Below are 17,635 nucleotides of genomic sequence, written 5' to 3'. Positions count from 1 at the left end.
CAGACACAAATGAATAGATGAAATGGACATGTGATGTATTCCCTATGTAATGTACGTGTGCAGCCACAGTCATGATGCAATGACCTGCAAGTATTTGAACAAGTGGTAATGTCTATCTCCGAATAATTCTGGATAAATATTGTATTGCCGTATATATATATAAAAAGTACATAAATATCGTTTTACCTATTATTGTGCCTTTTGCCGTTTATGCTTGGGACGTTGAACTGTGATACAAAACAAAAAAGTTGACGGTAATATATTTAGAGTTGAATCAAAGCTGATTTCAAAGCCATCACTCATAATTCATATTTTGTCATAGTTCGAACAGAGAGATTATTTTACCCATGTTCATATATACGCATACACACTTACTTACATATGTGCGTACATGTGCAGCCGTATAGTCAGCAGGACTGACAACAACCAGCATGCAGTGGAGAAAAGGAAAGCAGTGCTTTAGCCCCAACAGTATGTAAACTGTATGTTGCCATGTTGCAATCACAAGAAATCTAATATGTTGGACGAATCTGAACCAGAGGGAGTTTGCAACCTCTCGCTGTTTTGACAGCATCAAAAGCCCCTCTGACCCAAAGCCATCCCCATGGCGACAGCGACCACATGCAGCCCAGATGCTGAGCTGTTCGAAACCAAACTATCTCCGCTCATCGCCACCGTAACGCCCCTCGCCACCTCGCTCTGAGACAGCTGCCCCTCAGAGGCTGTACACACGGAGACAGACAGGACGGAGAACGATAATCAGTAGGCTGGCCCTGCTCATGTACAGTAGTGATCACCATCGAGGGAGACAGATAAACCCACTGTATAGAAGTGTACAACCCACTGTCTCCCCCCCCCCCCCCCCCCCCCCAGCGTCACACACACCTCCAGCAAAGAGTCGCAGCCAGAGAGAGGCAGATTGATCCCTGGATTGTGCGTAGCTACGGGCCGCCTTCCCTCATTAATTCTGCTGATTCCACCAGATGGGAAACAAAATATTAATTTCATTCAGCCCGAGGCGTGGGCTCTGTGTTAAGGTGTTCACTAAATCACCGGGGTTTCATCAGGACGCTCTGATATTGCAGCCCGGCTGGAGAAATGGCCCGGGCCGGTGGGTGGGACGAGGGTTCAAATTGTCATAAATGTAATTAATTGTACGGCAGGAATGATTAATATATCAGAAGTGGAGGCGCTGACGTGACTCGCCAAGATGCCCAGCCATGCCTTCAGAGTGGTGATACGAGCTCGTTTGAATTATGCAAATTAATTGACTCTTTCAATGTGGCATAAAATGCGAGTGCAACTACATTGCATGGTACATTAGTCTGTTCATCCAATAAAACTGCATTCTTTACAAGTGAATCCTTGACTCAGAGGGCTCTGGGATGCAATCCATTCTCGGCACAGATGTGAGAGGCTGGCAGCGTGTGAGGGTTTCAGGCGGAAAGTGAGGAGAGGATGGAGGGGGGGGCGAGACGGAGATGTACAGTGTGGATGTTTATGTATGATGTTTGTCTGCTGACCCCACTGAGAGCCACACTGGCACATGTGCGCCGAAATCTTCACAGCCCCCCCCCCCGTCCCCCCTTTTGTTTCAGGACGAGATGACAACTTAGTTTCTCGGTCACATCTAAAGAAGCATGGATCATTGATTTCATTGCAACGTTGCAGCGTTGCCCCTCCGCCGCCCCGCAGAGCCACGGTGGAAACTGGCAATGACGAGGCATGTGCTCAGATGCACAATGGACATGCATGCACGCGCACAAACAAACACACACACACACGGGTAATTATAAGCAACGCTTCGCCACAGTCAAACTCCAGTGAAGGGTGAGGATTTCACAAAATTACGTGAAAAAAAAACTGCAAAATAAAGCACCCGCTGTGTCGAAATATGACATTACATGCAAAAATAAGCACATTTCCATTTTATAAAATCAAAAATATGAACTTTTTTTGTAATCGTATGAATATCCTGCTTTATAGCATTCATCTTAAAGCTATCTAAATATCTTGCTTTATGAACTCAAGTGACAGCTCACCTGCAGCATGGAGATGCCACCGAAAGCCCAGCACTCTCCCACCACCTCCCACTCCCTCCTCCTTTCCAAACCCACCTCCTCACCCTTCAAGCCGCTCTCTCCCACCCCCACTTTGATATACATGTGTCAAGGCAAAAGTGACAAATAGCACATATTAATTAGGCACTAGGCCGGGCGAGATTGCTGTTATTAACGGTGGAAAGGGGTAAGGTTGGATTTAATTGCCTGTGACATCAAAGTCAAGTGACTGGTATTTCAAGCATCATTTAAAATGTTTGATATAGAGGCCATTGTGTTCACATAAAAAAACATCTAAAAATATAAAGGAGACTGATGGGGAGGGAAATACCTACATGCGTTCCTGAAGCTATCGGGAAGCTAATAACATTCCCCCTCTGATAAATTGACTAGATCCTGATGGAAAACGTATTGTGGTTGCCCCCGACTGACTATCACTCCCTCTTTGCGATTTCTCATCTACTCTCACGTTCTCCATTCGCTTTTTATATCACTTGTATGCACGGGGAAGATAAGGAATCATTTCAATATCGAGTACGTGGACGTGGAGCGGGTAAATGTGCTTAGTTGGTTTGCAAAGCACGTGTTTTTATTACAGAAAAAGGAATAAATGAGAAAAAGACAAATGGATAAAGCTATTGTTTCCGTGCGTTCTGCTAAATAATAGGAGATGCAAACAGAAAGAGGGGCCGTGCAGATACAGTGTGGTGCAAATGAAATGTTCTAACAGGTGAAAAACCCAGATGTAACGGTCACCTCCATTTCCCCGTGTTGCAAAAGACTGCTGTGTGCCGTGATGACTGATTATCCGGCGCCCCTATCAGATTGGAGACAGTGCTTTTAGCTGTTAACTGTTGCCATGGCGATGCTGTCCTCCTGTTGGGCGTTCTGCTAACCCTGAAATTAGTGGCGAGGTGTGGCGCCACCCCAAACTGCGCTCCGCTCCTTCACTAAGCCTGCCCTGATTCGCCGGTCCACAACAACCCCGACAAAAACCTGTTGAAAAGATAAGCTGCTGACGCTCCGCTGGAAGCAGCCGGCACTCCGAAAGTGATAAACCGCAGATATACTGCAACAGTCAGAGCCGTAACCATCAGCCACTGCAGCCCCTTTGAAAGGTTTTAGGGCTTTCCTTGGATATGATGAGACAGTTCTAGATCCTTCTAACATCTGCATGTTCCACTTCTTGCCTGAAACAAGCCCCACCGGGGTCCCTACGGCAGTCCATTCAGACCACTGCTGTCACGCTCCTGTCTGCATTCATCTGAGGCCCCGCTCAGTGGAAGGCTTATAAAAGCTGGTCATTACAGGACATTACGGTGGCCATGTTGAAAAGCTCCACTTCCTCTTTATCTCACCGCTCTCTCATTTAGCCAGGCGCAGCGACTTCTCGTGGCAGTGACTTCATCCTTCTTCATTTTAATGGGCCGTTAATGCTAACATCGTCAGTACCTCGCTCTCTCTGCGTGGAAATAACCAACGGCGGTCGACGGAGCGCCATTTCTTGCACGCAATAAGACACACCAGGTGCGCTCGGTCTCAAATTAGCCGATCAACAGGGAGGCGGAACTGGCATCCTGATGATCCCAGGCACCAGCATGACACATCATTTAGGAAATGGCCTATTATTTTTGCGCGAGCATTAAAAATAATTTACTGTCTTTAAAGTCTTTGATTTCCCCGAAGACATGACAGACTGCACTTGACATAGGTTTAGTGTGATGCCGAAAAAACAACAAAGAATGTAGTGTCATGTCGTCGATTTTAAAGCTGCCTGTGGTGCAGGTGAGTCTGTAATGGGTGCAGCGTACATTAGTGTCAACATACACTTTAATTTAGATACCATGCAATCAAATATAGTGTTTTAATGTACGTTTTGAGACAATAATCAAATAATACTCAACCTGCTGCTTTCTAGTTTAATATACCTGTGCTGTCTTCACCTGCTGTTGATTACAACGCATGTCCTCCATCATCATACTGACAGCACCCTCACTAAGCAGTGTGCAGAAGGGTATCTTCCCTGTCTACCTATTGTGTTTCTGTAACAGTAGCTTTTTATGGCTATTATTTCAACAAAATCAAGTAAATATGATATTTAAGAGTTGTTGTTGTTGCACTGATGAGTCTTATCGTGCGCCGACAGACAAAGAGACAGCCAGAGAGGACGGGAGCCACCGTGCTCTCAGGGGCCACTTGGAGAGGTGAAAAAGGGGAAATACATATTGATAAGATTTGTCTGTGGGCCCCTGTAGTCCCTTTCCCAGGACAGGACACATACTGGAATTATAATGAGTGGGATTAACACCCCCTACCACTGCTGTTTCTAACCCCTCAGCCCCCCCACACACGCGCGCACACACGCACGCACACAGGAGCACTTCTACTAGGATCTGCCCTGAACGAAGGACAGGAAGCCAAGTGGCAGCGAGGAACATACTGACATTAATTACCGACATCTGACACAGATGCCAGGCTTGTAGCGGCTCTCGAGGTGGTCCGAGCTTTATTTCATTTTGCTTATTTCCTTTCATTTCCTTCCTCCCCTTTTCCTCTCCTTGCTTGATTCACTTCTTAATCTCCTCGCCATGCTGTCCTCTCATTTTCGGACTGGCTTTGAATGCAATTAACTTTCCACTTTGTCAGACACTTTTGTTTCATTCTGAACAAGGCCGTAATACGGAAGCTATGAAATCTCACGGCAGAGATATTCATCGACGTTCACACCTTGCGTTGCTCTAATCTGTTTGCTCTCCCTGATACCCCAAATATTGTGACACCATACACAACACCGAGGCCCCAGTACTGCGGCTCCTACGCCACCCAGAAGCCCCGCTCACAAAGAACAGCCATTTCACAACTCTGCTCGCGAGGCAAAGGTCAAGCTGCCTTTCAGTCGGAGGCAGTGGAAGAAAAGGCGTTCGGTAATTAGCCCGCGCTTCTCCTGTGCTGGAGTTACACCACGCCGACGTGAAGAGTGCAAGTGACACATGTGCTGGATCCAGTATCTGCACCGCTAATCAGCAGACCTCAAACTGAAATAGATGTGTGACTTGCCAACTTGTCTGCAGACGTGTTGATAAGTGGCACGTATGTCAAGCCATTATTTGTGATGCAACTCTGAGAGACGGAGCGCGGCAAGAAGCGCTGCAGCCGCGCACTGTACGAGAACAAAGAGCAGAGGTGAGGATGGGTAATAATCACTCGGCGTCTCGAGGGACCGCTCACCCATCAGGGGCCTCCGGTGAAGGTCTGAGGGAAAGTGGCATTTTCTAAACTGGCCGTACACTTTGAGCCTCCTCTGCGGTTCCTCCCGGTGGCGGGAATGACCCGGCTCCCTCCTGACCCGCCTGCGGTAATGACCGTCGTACATCATGTCTTAAGTGCTGCAGCCATGTCCAGCGCTCATTTCCCTCTGACCCACCGAGTCCTGGACCGGGGCCACGGCGGGGAAATTAACAATGCATCGTGTGATTCATCTTCCGGCACCGCTGGGGATCCGTCATCACAAAGCAAGTGCCCGTCTTAAGATCTGTTCGACAAACAATGTGTTATTGTCACGTGAGGGCAAACAGTCTCCAATTCTGACTTTTTTTTTTTCAAAATAATCATCTAAAATCTACATGTAAGAGCAGCTTTGAGTCCCGCTCTCCGCTGATCAATAATATCTTATTTGCTGACATGTTGACAGTTTTAATTTGTCCTGAGCTGAAGGATAAAACACCTGTCAATATTAGCAGAGTCCACAGCCCAGAATGTGGAGGGGTGGGGCCGCTGGAGCGCTCTGCTGCCGCCACCTGCTGGTAAGCAGCTTTTGAAGCCGTCTCCCCCTCCCCTTTTCTGCCATTCAAACGCACCAACCCCCCAAAGTAACCAGCAGTAAAATCTCTCCTGCCTCGGCTTCACACCCCTGCCTTCTTCCCCTTTTTTTTTTTTTACAAATCCCAAAGCTGGATAAGTGTTTATTTTTTAGCCTGTAAAAGATATTTCCTTTCACCTTTTTAAAAACCTGGGTATAATTTGAGTAGAAATACGGGGCTTGTGTAATTCTATCATGCACAGAGCCGGGTGCAGACAGGGAGGGGCTGCATATATCTGAAGGTCAGCACTAAGCATGTAGACAGTCGGTCAGCGACGGTGGAGCATATCCTGTTTCAAGTTGGTTAATTATTCCATAAGAAAAGGAGGCTCTCTCCCAGTGAGGAGGCACCTGATGAGGGGGCCATTGTGCCGGCACAAAGGCCACGTGTTTTCCTTAAATCTCTTCAAGTCTCCACTCAAACAGTCCTGAGGCAGATCTTTGCAGGCCCGAGTCCAGAGACAGACAAAGAGACTCCTCAGCCATTTATCTTAAAGCTGGCATAAGGTGCCTCCGCCACATTACTCTAAACACCGTCTCTTCAATCGAATAAAAATAAATTCTAGTGCTCTGGCTAATGGTCACATCGAACACTGACCACGGGAGGTAAGTCTAACAAAATTAGTATGCAAAAGACCTGCCCTCGCGAGGCCTATAATTTCCTTGCAAATGATTTCCGTATTTGAGGATGAAAGCAGAAAAAAGACAATGGTATTTTTGAGCGTGCATGTGTGTGAAGCTGCATTTAAATAACTTAACCTCCTGACAGCAGGTGGGATTGGAGGAAATAAGGTAAAAATGCAGAGTGGACAGATCCGACACTCTGCATCTTTGATATTTAGTTGATAGGCTTTGGCATGACGCCCCGACGGTGTGAGCTGAGGACAAAAACAAGTGTGTGAGAGACAGTGAGCTCGCAGCCTTCAGTCCGAGCGGCCGGCTGCTCGCCGCATGCTGTGACGTCTTTTTCACCAGTTAACTCAATTAAACGTATATCCGCCTTACATTGTGTCGCCCAGACAGACCTTTAACTTAGAGGAAAGGTCGGTCTTAGCCTCAGACTGCTTTCAGGGGTGGGAAAGTTGTTTAATTACAAGGGAAAATCCCCAGAAATGTAATAATATTTTTACTAATTTAATTAAAGCACTGGCTGAGCTGCGCAGGCCTTCAGGCTTCATGCGAGGCTGCGTGTATTCAAACCACGAGTCTATGAATGTTAATTGCACCGTTTCCGAATCATAAATACTCCCATAAATCACGGGACTATACAATATTATGCTCTACTTTTTTATGTCCCCTGCGTGGTCTGCAGGAGTACGTCCTCATCACTATAAATCACATCCCTGCAGCTTGCAGCCCGCACACTTCACACAGCTCACACACCATGGCATGGTATTAATGTTAATGTACATCAAAGATTTAGCTGCACTTCCCGATGTCCATTTAATAATCAATCATAAATTAGAACGGACATCACCGTGTATTAAAATCCGGCCTGGATCGTTTTAATGTCTGTGAGAAGTCCCTGAAATAAATGGGGGCAGAGATATCTGTTAGAAATGTATTATTATTATTATTATCAGACTGTAGAATAATTGTCCAATGATTTTTTAAGGCTTAATCTTATGAATTACTTGTTAAATAATATTGTTTTATTTATTAAATATGCACGCCTCAGACAAGCAGATACAAACATGACGAAATATATCTGTATGTTCTTTTTGGCTCCCTTATTTTTATTTGATAAATTAGCATTTAAGTAGAATTTCAATCTTCTCAAATAAATTTTAAATTGAATTGAATTAGAAGTGAAACACACAGACACTCATTCTGATTTCAACTCATTAAACACACCGTCTAGCTTATTGTAAGATAATAATAATAATAATAATAATAATAATAATAATAATAATACATGTAATATTACAGTCACTTAACAATTTGCACAACAAACAAACATGAAGTAAAATAATAACAATTAGTCGAATACTAAGTGAGATATTCTCAATAAATGTTTAGTAATTAATTTGTTGTAATATCTACATTTTGATAAATCACTTTAAATAAAGATTATTTGTACAGATGACACCCACACCGAGACATGTTGCACTGCACTCTGACCTTCACTTGTTCTAACACAAGAAGAAGAATATAATCTCCATGTCTGTCTCTCGTCCCGCAGCAGAGAGAGAGTACAGAGTGCCTCAGCCTCCAGTGTACCGTCTCTCTGCGTGTGCCACAACCTCCATCAGGGCTCCATCTCTCCCTCTTCCCTCATCGGTCCCAGCATGGAGGCCTTAATATGCACGATGTCTCTGCACCGACACGCTCTGACTAAATGGCCACATCTTTTTTCTGCAGCCTGTGTCCAATCCCCCTCGCTCCGTTAATGCCAGTTAATTTCTTCCTGCAAAATAATACTTTGGAAAATCATTCCCCACAAAGTGCCACATCATTTATTGTGGAGGACTTGGATGAACTTCTATGGAAAATGAATGCCTTTAATTTTGGTTGATGGCAACATCAGTGCTGCTCTGTAAATTGCCCTTTAATGAGATGTTGCTACAGGGGATAATCTGCAACTGACAGAAAACACATCTTGAAAACATCTGTAGACCTATGATTTCACTCTGACGGCTTACCCCCCGCACATCTGCCAGCAGAAGGATGAGCAGAAACATGGTCACTTGATAAGTACAACTTTATACCGTTCAAAGTTAAACTACAGGAAGTTCTTCAAGCTGGTGTGAACGGGGACATAATGAAGCAAGCAGAAGAAGGATGTTTTAATAAAATGCTTATTTGAACCTGAGGGAAAATAATATCCATCATGATGTTTTGTCACTAATTTATTTCTGAAACCAGGATCTTATCGAGAGAGAGAATTGAAACGAGGATGACACCGGGTCCTCCCGTTGTGTCCCGGTTTCTGAAGTTGAATAACATCACTGTTCAAACTACGATAAAAAGAACGTCCGATCCACGACCAGACTTAAGTCTTAAAAAAGAACCATGCTGATACTAAACATTTGATGGTGCAAAAATAAAGCGATCCCCCCCCCCCCCCCCCCCCTTGCAACCATATTGATCCCATCTGAAGCGCAGTGGTTACGCAGGGCTTCCTTCCACGGGGTGTCTGGACCAAGTCCCACGGTGAGACTCGTCCAAGGACACATATTTGGCCGCGCTCCAACACAACTCCACACCGGATCATCGGCAGCCCGAGCTCAGCCCCTCCGAATGAAAGCTGACACATTCAATCTCGTCAACACGGTGTTTTTAACGTCCCTCTCTCACACCATCCCCTGATCTCTGCGGCGCACCACGAGGCCCTTTTATCTCCTCCTTTATCCCCACTGCCCTGCGACCGCGTGCCACTGAGTATCTGCGAGGTGAAACGTCTCATTACTGTTTTACACATGTGTCCAAAATGTCCACCTTGTCTGTGGTTTTTCCTCGTTCTCTTTTATTTCCCCGTCTGTGTTTTTTAGCGTGCCTCGAGCTGGCTCTTGCTGTCATGGAAACAATAGCTTTGACTGAGCTAATTACAGAGCAGACAGGAAGCGGCAAGGTGGGATGCGGTGAGGAATACTTGCTCTCGTAATGATTGGAGGCAAGTGATGGAGATGGAGAGTCCCACCCTGTCTGATTCGGGCCTACTTTTATTGGCCCATCCTTGTTCAATCTGTAATGTGTTCCATGTGCAACCTCGCAGCCCTGCAGCGGAGATGTTTAAAACGGTTTCATGGGGAGAGTGTGTCTCCGAAAGTACCTTGACTCCCATGAAGTCCCCAGAAAAACAATCCCTACTGGAGGCTGTATTAAACTAACAATAAACGGGTTCATGTGTGTTCGAACAATCTCTCGTCTCCGGCTTGAGCTTCAGCTTTAGGATCCACGTATCTGTGATCCTCTCCAGAAGGGAAGGAGTCATCACATACAGAGACTAGTTCCTGAGCAGAGTCCTTCACATGCTGATATCCAAGAGAGGGAGTCACACAGTCACAAGATGGAGGAATAGAAAGCAGTACATCCTGTCATGTACACAAGTCGCAACATTCTGACTTTTTCTCAAAATCCCACAAAATCTGACTTTTTCTGAAAATTCTGACTTTTTTCTCAAAAATCTGACTTTTTCTGGAAAAAATCTGACTTTTTCTGGAAATTCTGACTTTTTTCTCAAAAATCTGACATTTTATTCAAAAATCTGACTCTTTTTCTCTAAATCTCCACATTTTGAGAAATTCAGACATTTTCTGAATACTTAAAAATGTTAACTCTCACTCGTCACCGGCTTGAGCTTCAACCTCAGGACCCATCTATCTCCAGAAGGGAAGGAGTCATCACATACAGAGCATCAGCTAGTTCCTGAGCAGCGTCCTTCACATGCTGACATCCAAGAGAGGGAGTCACTCAGTCACAAGATGGAGGAATAGAAAGCAGTATTCAATGTTTACTTCAGATTCACGTCAGAAATGAGCATGCTTGTCATATGTCTCTCTCCATAGAGGCTGAATGTTAACCACATAGCTATCATCTGCCTCAAACAGTCCTGATGCTCGTCTAGGTCATCACACATCCTGTCGTGTTCACAGCTACAGTTGGGACACCTTTGTAGCATGCTACTCTCATATACATTCAGTATTTTCCCAACAGTGTGGTCGAGCAGCCATGCCTTTCACTTCCCCCAAAGAGTGACACGATTAAAGCGGCTGCAGTGATTGGTGCTGTGGTCAGTGCCAAGTTGGGATCGCGCTCCCAGCACGGTGCTGGGTCTCCTGTCTGGGTGGTGGCAGCACCTGTCAGAGCTTCTCACTAGGAGCCCCTGAAAACCAAGAAGAAAGGAGGGCCTGGTGCTGCATGCATGCGGCCTCGCTCCTCACACACACCGTGTGGACGCGCGGCACAGTGTGTGCTTGTGTGTGCTTGCACGGTCTTGCTCTCCCGCTCTGTCTCTCTCTCCATCTCTCGCATGATTTCCCTGACTCGCGCTCCCCGGGGGTCGGTCATCTTTGGTCATCAGCTCCACTCGCAGGTCAATTGTAGCAGCGAGTGGTCGGCCAAACAATGCAGGGAAAAAAACCGTTATAGCCATGATCCGGCACGGCGCTCGCATCGCCGGCGCATGACGAGATCAGAGCAGAAAAGCCGGCCATAAACAAGCCAATGAGTGGTGTGAGAGATTTGCTGGAGCACTTCAAAATGGATGGGAGTGAGGAATGGAGGAACGCGTTATATGTTTGCTTTAAGCGAGCCTCTGAGTCTGTGAGTGACTGAGGCTGAGCTGCAGTCCTGCTGAAGAGCCTCTGCACACGGGCCTGAGACTAATGAAGAGGCCCGGAGGATATGTGCAGGGTCACACAAAGGAGGTGGTATGGATGCTGAATGGAAATTGGGCATTAAGCAGGATGCCATGGGAAGCCTCGCACTACTGCGGGCCTCGCTGCTAGGGGACTGTAAGAGGACCGTTTTTTATTTATTAAATCTCCTCCAAGAGATGATTACTCACAGAATATCTGCATGTTGAGTGGAGACACTGTCATCATCTCTCTTACCCCGCAGACCCACAAAAAAAAATGGACATTTATCCGGGGCCACAGGACTTTTATTGGCTCCATATGCAGGCTACAAACCCACAGGAAATTTCAATTTGAGGCCACTTAACTCCGACACTAGTGCAGGCGTCTCCGACGACGAGGCGTTTAGGGTTTGTAAGTATTAAGAGAGAATCCCTGAATGCCAGTGTCAAGCTCACCAGTGAAGGGCAGTGGCCACGAGGCATGACTGTGAACGCTGGCATCCACTTATGTTTTACTACACCACTTATTGAGGGGATCCCACTGTTTGCCCAATATGAGGTCAAATGAAATTAAAAGCGCGGCCCATACGTTTCCTGCCGAGTCCCACAAGCTTTTGTAATTCAGAAACCTGGGGTGTAATATCGCAGACGTTGTTAAGATTACAATAATAATTAAATCCTATTCCTTTTTTATCTATGTACAATATACCACCAGTACATATTCAGCGATATATCCTTCCAGCCGCCACATGATTTACAGTCTCACCGTGAATACGCTGCGTAGGCATTTTCCGCTGGAGAAATTATTCCGTTGTTCGTCAGACGTTGGATCTCAGGCAAGAAGAAGCAGCCATTACAGAACCTAACTATCCGTTTACTTGATGAATTCCATTCCACGTTGTGTTGTTTGATAAATAAGCAAACGCGTCCACGCTTGCACGGTGTACAGTAATTAAAATGAAAAATACCGTCGCACTGAAATCCCTTAATTGGACTCCTAGAGAGATATTGAAAATGTGTCTTTAATAATAGGCGATGACTGGGGACAGAGAAACCACGCGCGTGTTATGAAATGTGGCTCCGCAAGTCCAATTAATCACAACGCAGAAAACAAGCGACTTAGCATGGCTCATTCGGGGAGTCACCACACACAGGTAATGCACTTTTAATCATCTCACTTCAGCACGGGGAGAAGTCTCACACTCTGGGAGGATCACGTTTCTCTGGGTGTTGCAAAATGTTCTGTTTTAATCAGGCGCGATTAATGAATGAGGTCTGCCATGTTTGGACTAGACTTGTGACATTGGTGCCGCGTGTTATTCAGCTAGTTAGCTGCTCATACGGAGACTGCACCGCCGTGTGCTATTCAGTGGTGGCAAGTAACTAAGTACTTTTGCTCAAGTACCGTACTTAAGTTCAACTTGAGGTACTTCTGCTCCACTACATTTCAGAGGTAAATATTGTACTTTTACTTGTTGCAGTAACTTTGCAGATTAGATTAGATTAGTGATAAACAAAAGGGTCAACACTTAAAACGTGGCTGTGGTCCTGGATCATCGGTCCTGGACGGATATCCTCGTGGATTCATCTTCCTATTATACACACATGCATTTCCAAACATTTGGACTACCTATGTTGCAAATGTATTATCTCTTCGATGTACACACGGCATCTATTGCACGTCTTTCCGTCCTGGGAGAGGATCCCTCCTCTGCTGCTCTCCCTGAGGTTTCTCCCATGGTCCCTTTAAACTGTGGGGTTTCTCTGGAAGTGTTTCCTTGTACGATGTGAGGGTCTAAGGACAGAGGGTCTGAGGACAGAGGGTCTAAGGACAGAGGGTCTGAGGACAGAGGGTCTAAGGACAGAGGGTCTGAGGACAGAGGGTCTGAGGACAGAGGGTCTGAGGACAGAGGGTCTGAGTACAGAGGGTTTAAGGACAGAGGGTCTAAGGACAGAGGGTCTGAGGACAGAGGGTGTCGTATTGTCATACTGATATTCTGTACACACTGTGAAGACCACTGAGACAAATGTAACATGTGTGATATTGGGCTATATAAATAAACATTGATTGATTGATTGATACACCTGGATTTCTACTTATACTTTAACTTAAGTACAAGATCTGAGTACTACCTCTGCTTTCGGTGAAACCATACGTGTGACTTCTTACTGCTTCGACGAGTCAGACTAGCGATGCATTTGGTAAAACCATTTTGCAAAAGTTGACTTCACTTCACTATTCTCTCATTAACAATGCTCCCAGCCATCTGTGGAGCGCCACGCACACACCTGCTCCACCCTGGGCTTGTAATGGCTTTTCTCAATGTGCATGTGGCTCTCCCACTCTCTCTCGGAGCGAGGGCTGCTATAGACCTGTCAGCCGGCACCATCAGCCAGACGCACAGCACCTTGTACTCCACTCGCATCATTATGGATATTGTAAAGCATTCAAAATGATCAATTTAGCCGGCTCTGTCACCGGAGGAGTTATTAGCCCACTTTGTTTCAATTTCAATGTTCATAATGCAATCTGGCGCTCTGGTGTAGAACATTGCCTCGTAAGACTTACACGGGTATTTGTTAGTGTAATTTAGTTTGAGACCAAAGCGATCCGCGCTGCCATCCACAATTAACACAACGTTCCCTCTAATCACACGAATCCATTCATGAGCAAATAGGAGGGAAAGTCATATCTGGAAATAGATGTTTTCCATCATCAGCAGCCGATTGGATGGTCCTCGAGAGAGAGTAAACACCACAGAGGGGCGGTTAACAACATCTTGTTTAAGAAGCCTTTGAATAAGAAGTCATAATAACGTCGCCACCTTTGAAGTCTCGCACTTTCAACTGAAACGCCTCTCGAAACCAGACGCAGTGAACCCCATCAGGTGCCGAGATGAATGAACTCCGGTAAATGAACTTTGGCGAGACCCCAATGGGATCCTTTGAACTTGCTCCAGGGTCTGTTTCTGCTGTCAGGGAGGCTGCAGGGTGGTGGTCACTCGGTGGAATGGTCATCAGGCTCTGGCCTCAACGCCAGTGTATCTGTCTCCAAACGGGAGTGACGCGGGCCTGAGACGAACCCTGCTGTGGTCCTCTGAAACCAGAGACCCTTGAAGTGGACGTCTGCCTGCGTCCAGTCTGCTCCCAGGAACCCTTTCAGATCCAAGGACTCCAAATGTGGCCTTCTGTATGGACACAGGCTGTTGGGATGTCCCTGCCCCCGATGCCTCGGCCCTCCACCACCAGCTCTACCATGCTAACCACCAGCAGCCTGCAGACCACCCTGGGCTGGTCAGCAACCCCTGCTTACACCTGCCATAAAACTTAAAAGCTACAGTCTCATCCCCCGGCTTTGAAGTGTTCAAAGCATAGCTTAGTGACCTTTGATGCGACTTTGGCCGCAACACATGTTCTGCACCCATGTATAAACGCAGGCCTCTCAGCAGACAAGGCGGGATTGTTTACCTACATGTGCAAAACGTAAGGGCCAATGCATGGCGACCATGCATGGAGCCTCTATTCCCACACGTCAAGTTCCCCGTGGTGGGATCTGACATGTTGGCCGGACTCAGCCACCATGTGTTCGGCATTACTTTCTCTGTGGCCTCGCACTGACCAACAGGCCTCTCAGATATATGGAGAGATGCAGCAGTTGCCTTTTAACATTATATTGGATATCAAGAAGTGGAAAAGAAATACATTTAAAGATTTGTACTTATTTGGTTCTGACCAATTAGTGACTAGAAGACAGAATTAAAAGCTTGATTCAGATTCACAGTCTTGTTAAATTGTTAAAACACTTTTTCAATTGGATATTTCAGTATTCCCGCTTTGGCAAGTGTTGCTAATTAGAGCTGTCAAGATATCAGACTTAAAGAAAAAGGACACATTATTATTGCTGAACGTTACTGTTGTAGCTAATCTCAACATGTTCTTATATGTCCTTGTGATGCATATCTGTAAAAGTAGGCCATTGATGACCTATATGTTGTCTATACAACATCTTAATCTAAAAGTCAGTTAAGAAAAAGTTCAATAGTACCATCTTAAAGGGGACCTATCGTCCAAAATGCACTTTTTGATGTCTTTTAACATGTGTCCCGGTGTGTCGGGGAACTCACGCAGCATCAGAAATAAAACCCTCTCTCTTTTCCTCCGTACCCAAATCTCTAAAAACGGGGAACAACGGAGCTGATCCAGATTTGCGTCCGATATGACGTAATATCTGAAATGTGGACCCACGGCCCAATCAGAAAGTTGCTATCAGAAACAATGCCCGACTGTTTTGGACGTAATATGGTCGGTGTTTACATTAGCATCGCTAGCACTCGGAGCTAACCTGTGCTGGAGAGCATGTGTGTGAAGAAGCAGGAAGTAGAAAGGAACTCACCTTGTGGTGTAACCGGCAAGAGAGAAAGCCTTTGAGCTCCAGACTGTTTCAGATCCTTGATGATCCATGATATGGCGTTTCATCACGGCAGCATTTAGTTTAGACGGTAGCTGCCGGGTCCCGCATGAGCTCAGACCCCTCCTCTTTAAAGCTTTATACCCCGAATCAGCACTTTTGAAACAGGAAGTGAAACAGAGGGATATGAGGCATGGCTACAATTATCTGTTTGGTATTCTGAGCAAAACACTTCATAGACATGTCTTTTATATATTTTATATATCTGAGATGCTATTGCCTAAGAATAGCCTGATAGGTGACCTTTAACATTGCAATGGTGCAAAAAGAGAACGTTTTTTTTTATTTATTGAAAGTAAAAAACCTGTTGCAACACACCTGATATTCCCCAATGAAACGATATACTATACTCTATACTTCTGCATAACTTTGATTCAAATTACATAAGAATAGATCATATTTGTTAAGTGTTATTATGGGAGAACTACTATTCGTGTGGTACGGCTGCCTTATTAGGCCGATATTGAGCAGAGCATATTAAGACCAAAACTCATGTACAACAACTTCCTTACTTGCAATAAATAAGCACTAAATAAATAAAATAAACATATATATAGATATATATATATCTATATATATGTACATATATAAATAAACATTGATTGAATTAGAGGGTTATTGAGGAAAAACCTGTAGAATTTGTTCATGTAGAATAAGGCATTAATAAGTGTTTTATAAGGACTAATAAAGAGCCAATATACTGCTAATATGCATGTTAATTAACAACTAGTTGATGGTGAATATGTGTACCTCAAAGGTGGGGTAGGTCATTTTGGAGAAACCAGCTCGAGATCGCTAGAATTAGAAAATACACAGCCGGAAAGAATCTGCCACTTCCTCACAGAGCCCCTCCCCCAACACACACAAACGCGCACATGACCAATGAGGGCACGAGGTAAGTGTGTGCCCAGATGGAAGGCTGACAGGCAGGTAGGCCATCCAGTTACTTTAGCCGGCTCAGATGATTGGTCGTGCTTTTTACAGCGCCACAGCTTCCACAGATGACTTTTTTTATGGATTTTTTGTCAAAGCACTTCAGATATTCATTGCTATCGGGATGTTAAGAGCATTCCATGGAATATAACAAAAAGTGTATCTCGAGCCGGTTTCTCAAACGTACCTACCCCACCTTTAATATAAAGTATTACCTTAAAGCAGGGGTCTCAAACTCAAGGCCCGGGGGCCAAATCCGGCCCGCGACTTCATTTCATGTGGCCCCGCAAGAGCTTGCAAAGAATATAATAAGTGTATTATACGGTTACAGGCCACTTTACAGAAGCAGGTTGCCCATAGACTACATGTCCCACAATGCATCTCGTTTTATGACATGGCACTGAAGAGACTTGCAATTATTTGCCCTGGACTTCTGCTTTCAGGCGTAGTTAATTACTAAGTTATTATCCTATCCGATAATAATCCAATTCAGAGGCAATAATGTAATATAATACATTATTTTATATTTATATTATATATTTATATCGTTACAACCGGCCCTTTGAGTGCAACCTTTATGCGAATGTGGCCCGTGATGAAATTGAGTTTGACACCCCTGCCTTAAAGCGTGCATCTGTGCAGGAAGCTAGTGGCTTTTCAAAAGAAATGTTAATATGGTCACAAACATGGCCGTATCCACCATTGAGGTCACCGAGGTCCGGACCTCGGCCATTTTTTCCGAGCTGTGTAACAAAACTTGTGAAATAATTGCACTAAACGGGGTTCTTTGTAGTACTTCCATTTACTGACGATGGGGGCGCTGCATAACTACGTAGCCTCGTTTAAAGCAAACGGAAGAAGACGACATGTATCAACAAACCACCGCAGCCCGGACTTGGAGCAGCGAAGGAGTGATGAGGTATCTAGAGATCTGAGTCCAGCGGCTGCTTGTGTTTCCGTTCATCAGGACATCATATGACCAGCAGGTCCTGTGTGAACGCTCTACGTTAGTCAGT

This window comes from Pseudochaenichthys georgianus, chromosome 20 (assembly GCF_902827115.2).
Source record: "Pseudochaenichthys georgianus chromosome 20, fPseGeo1.2, whole genome shotgun sequence".
NCBI lineage: Eukaryota > Metazoa > Chordata > Actinopteri > Perciformes > Channichthyidae > Pseudochaenichthys > Pseudochaenichthys georgianus.
The sequence above is the reverse complement of the archived record's forward strand: the minus strand, read 5'-3'. Positions refer to the sequence as shown.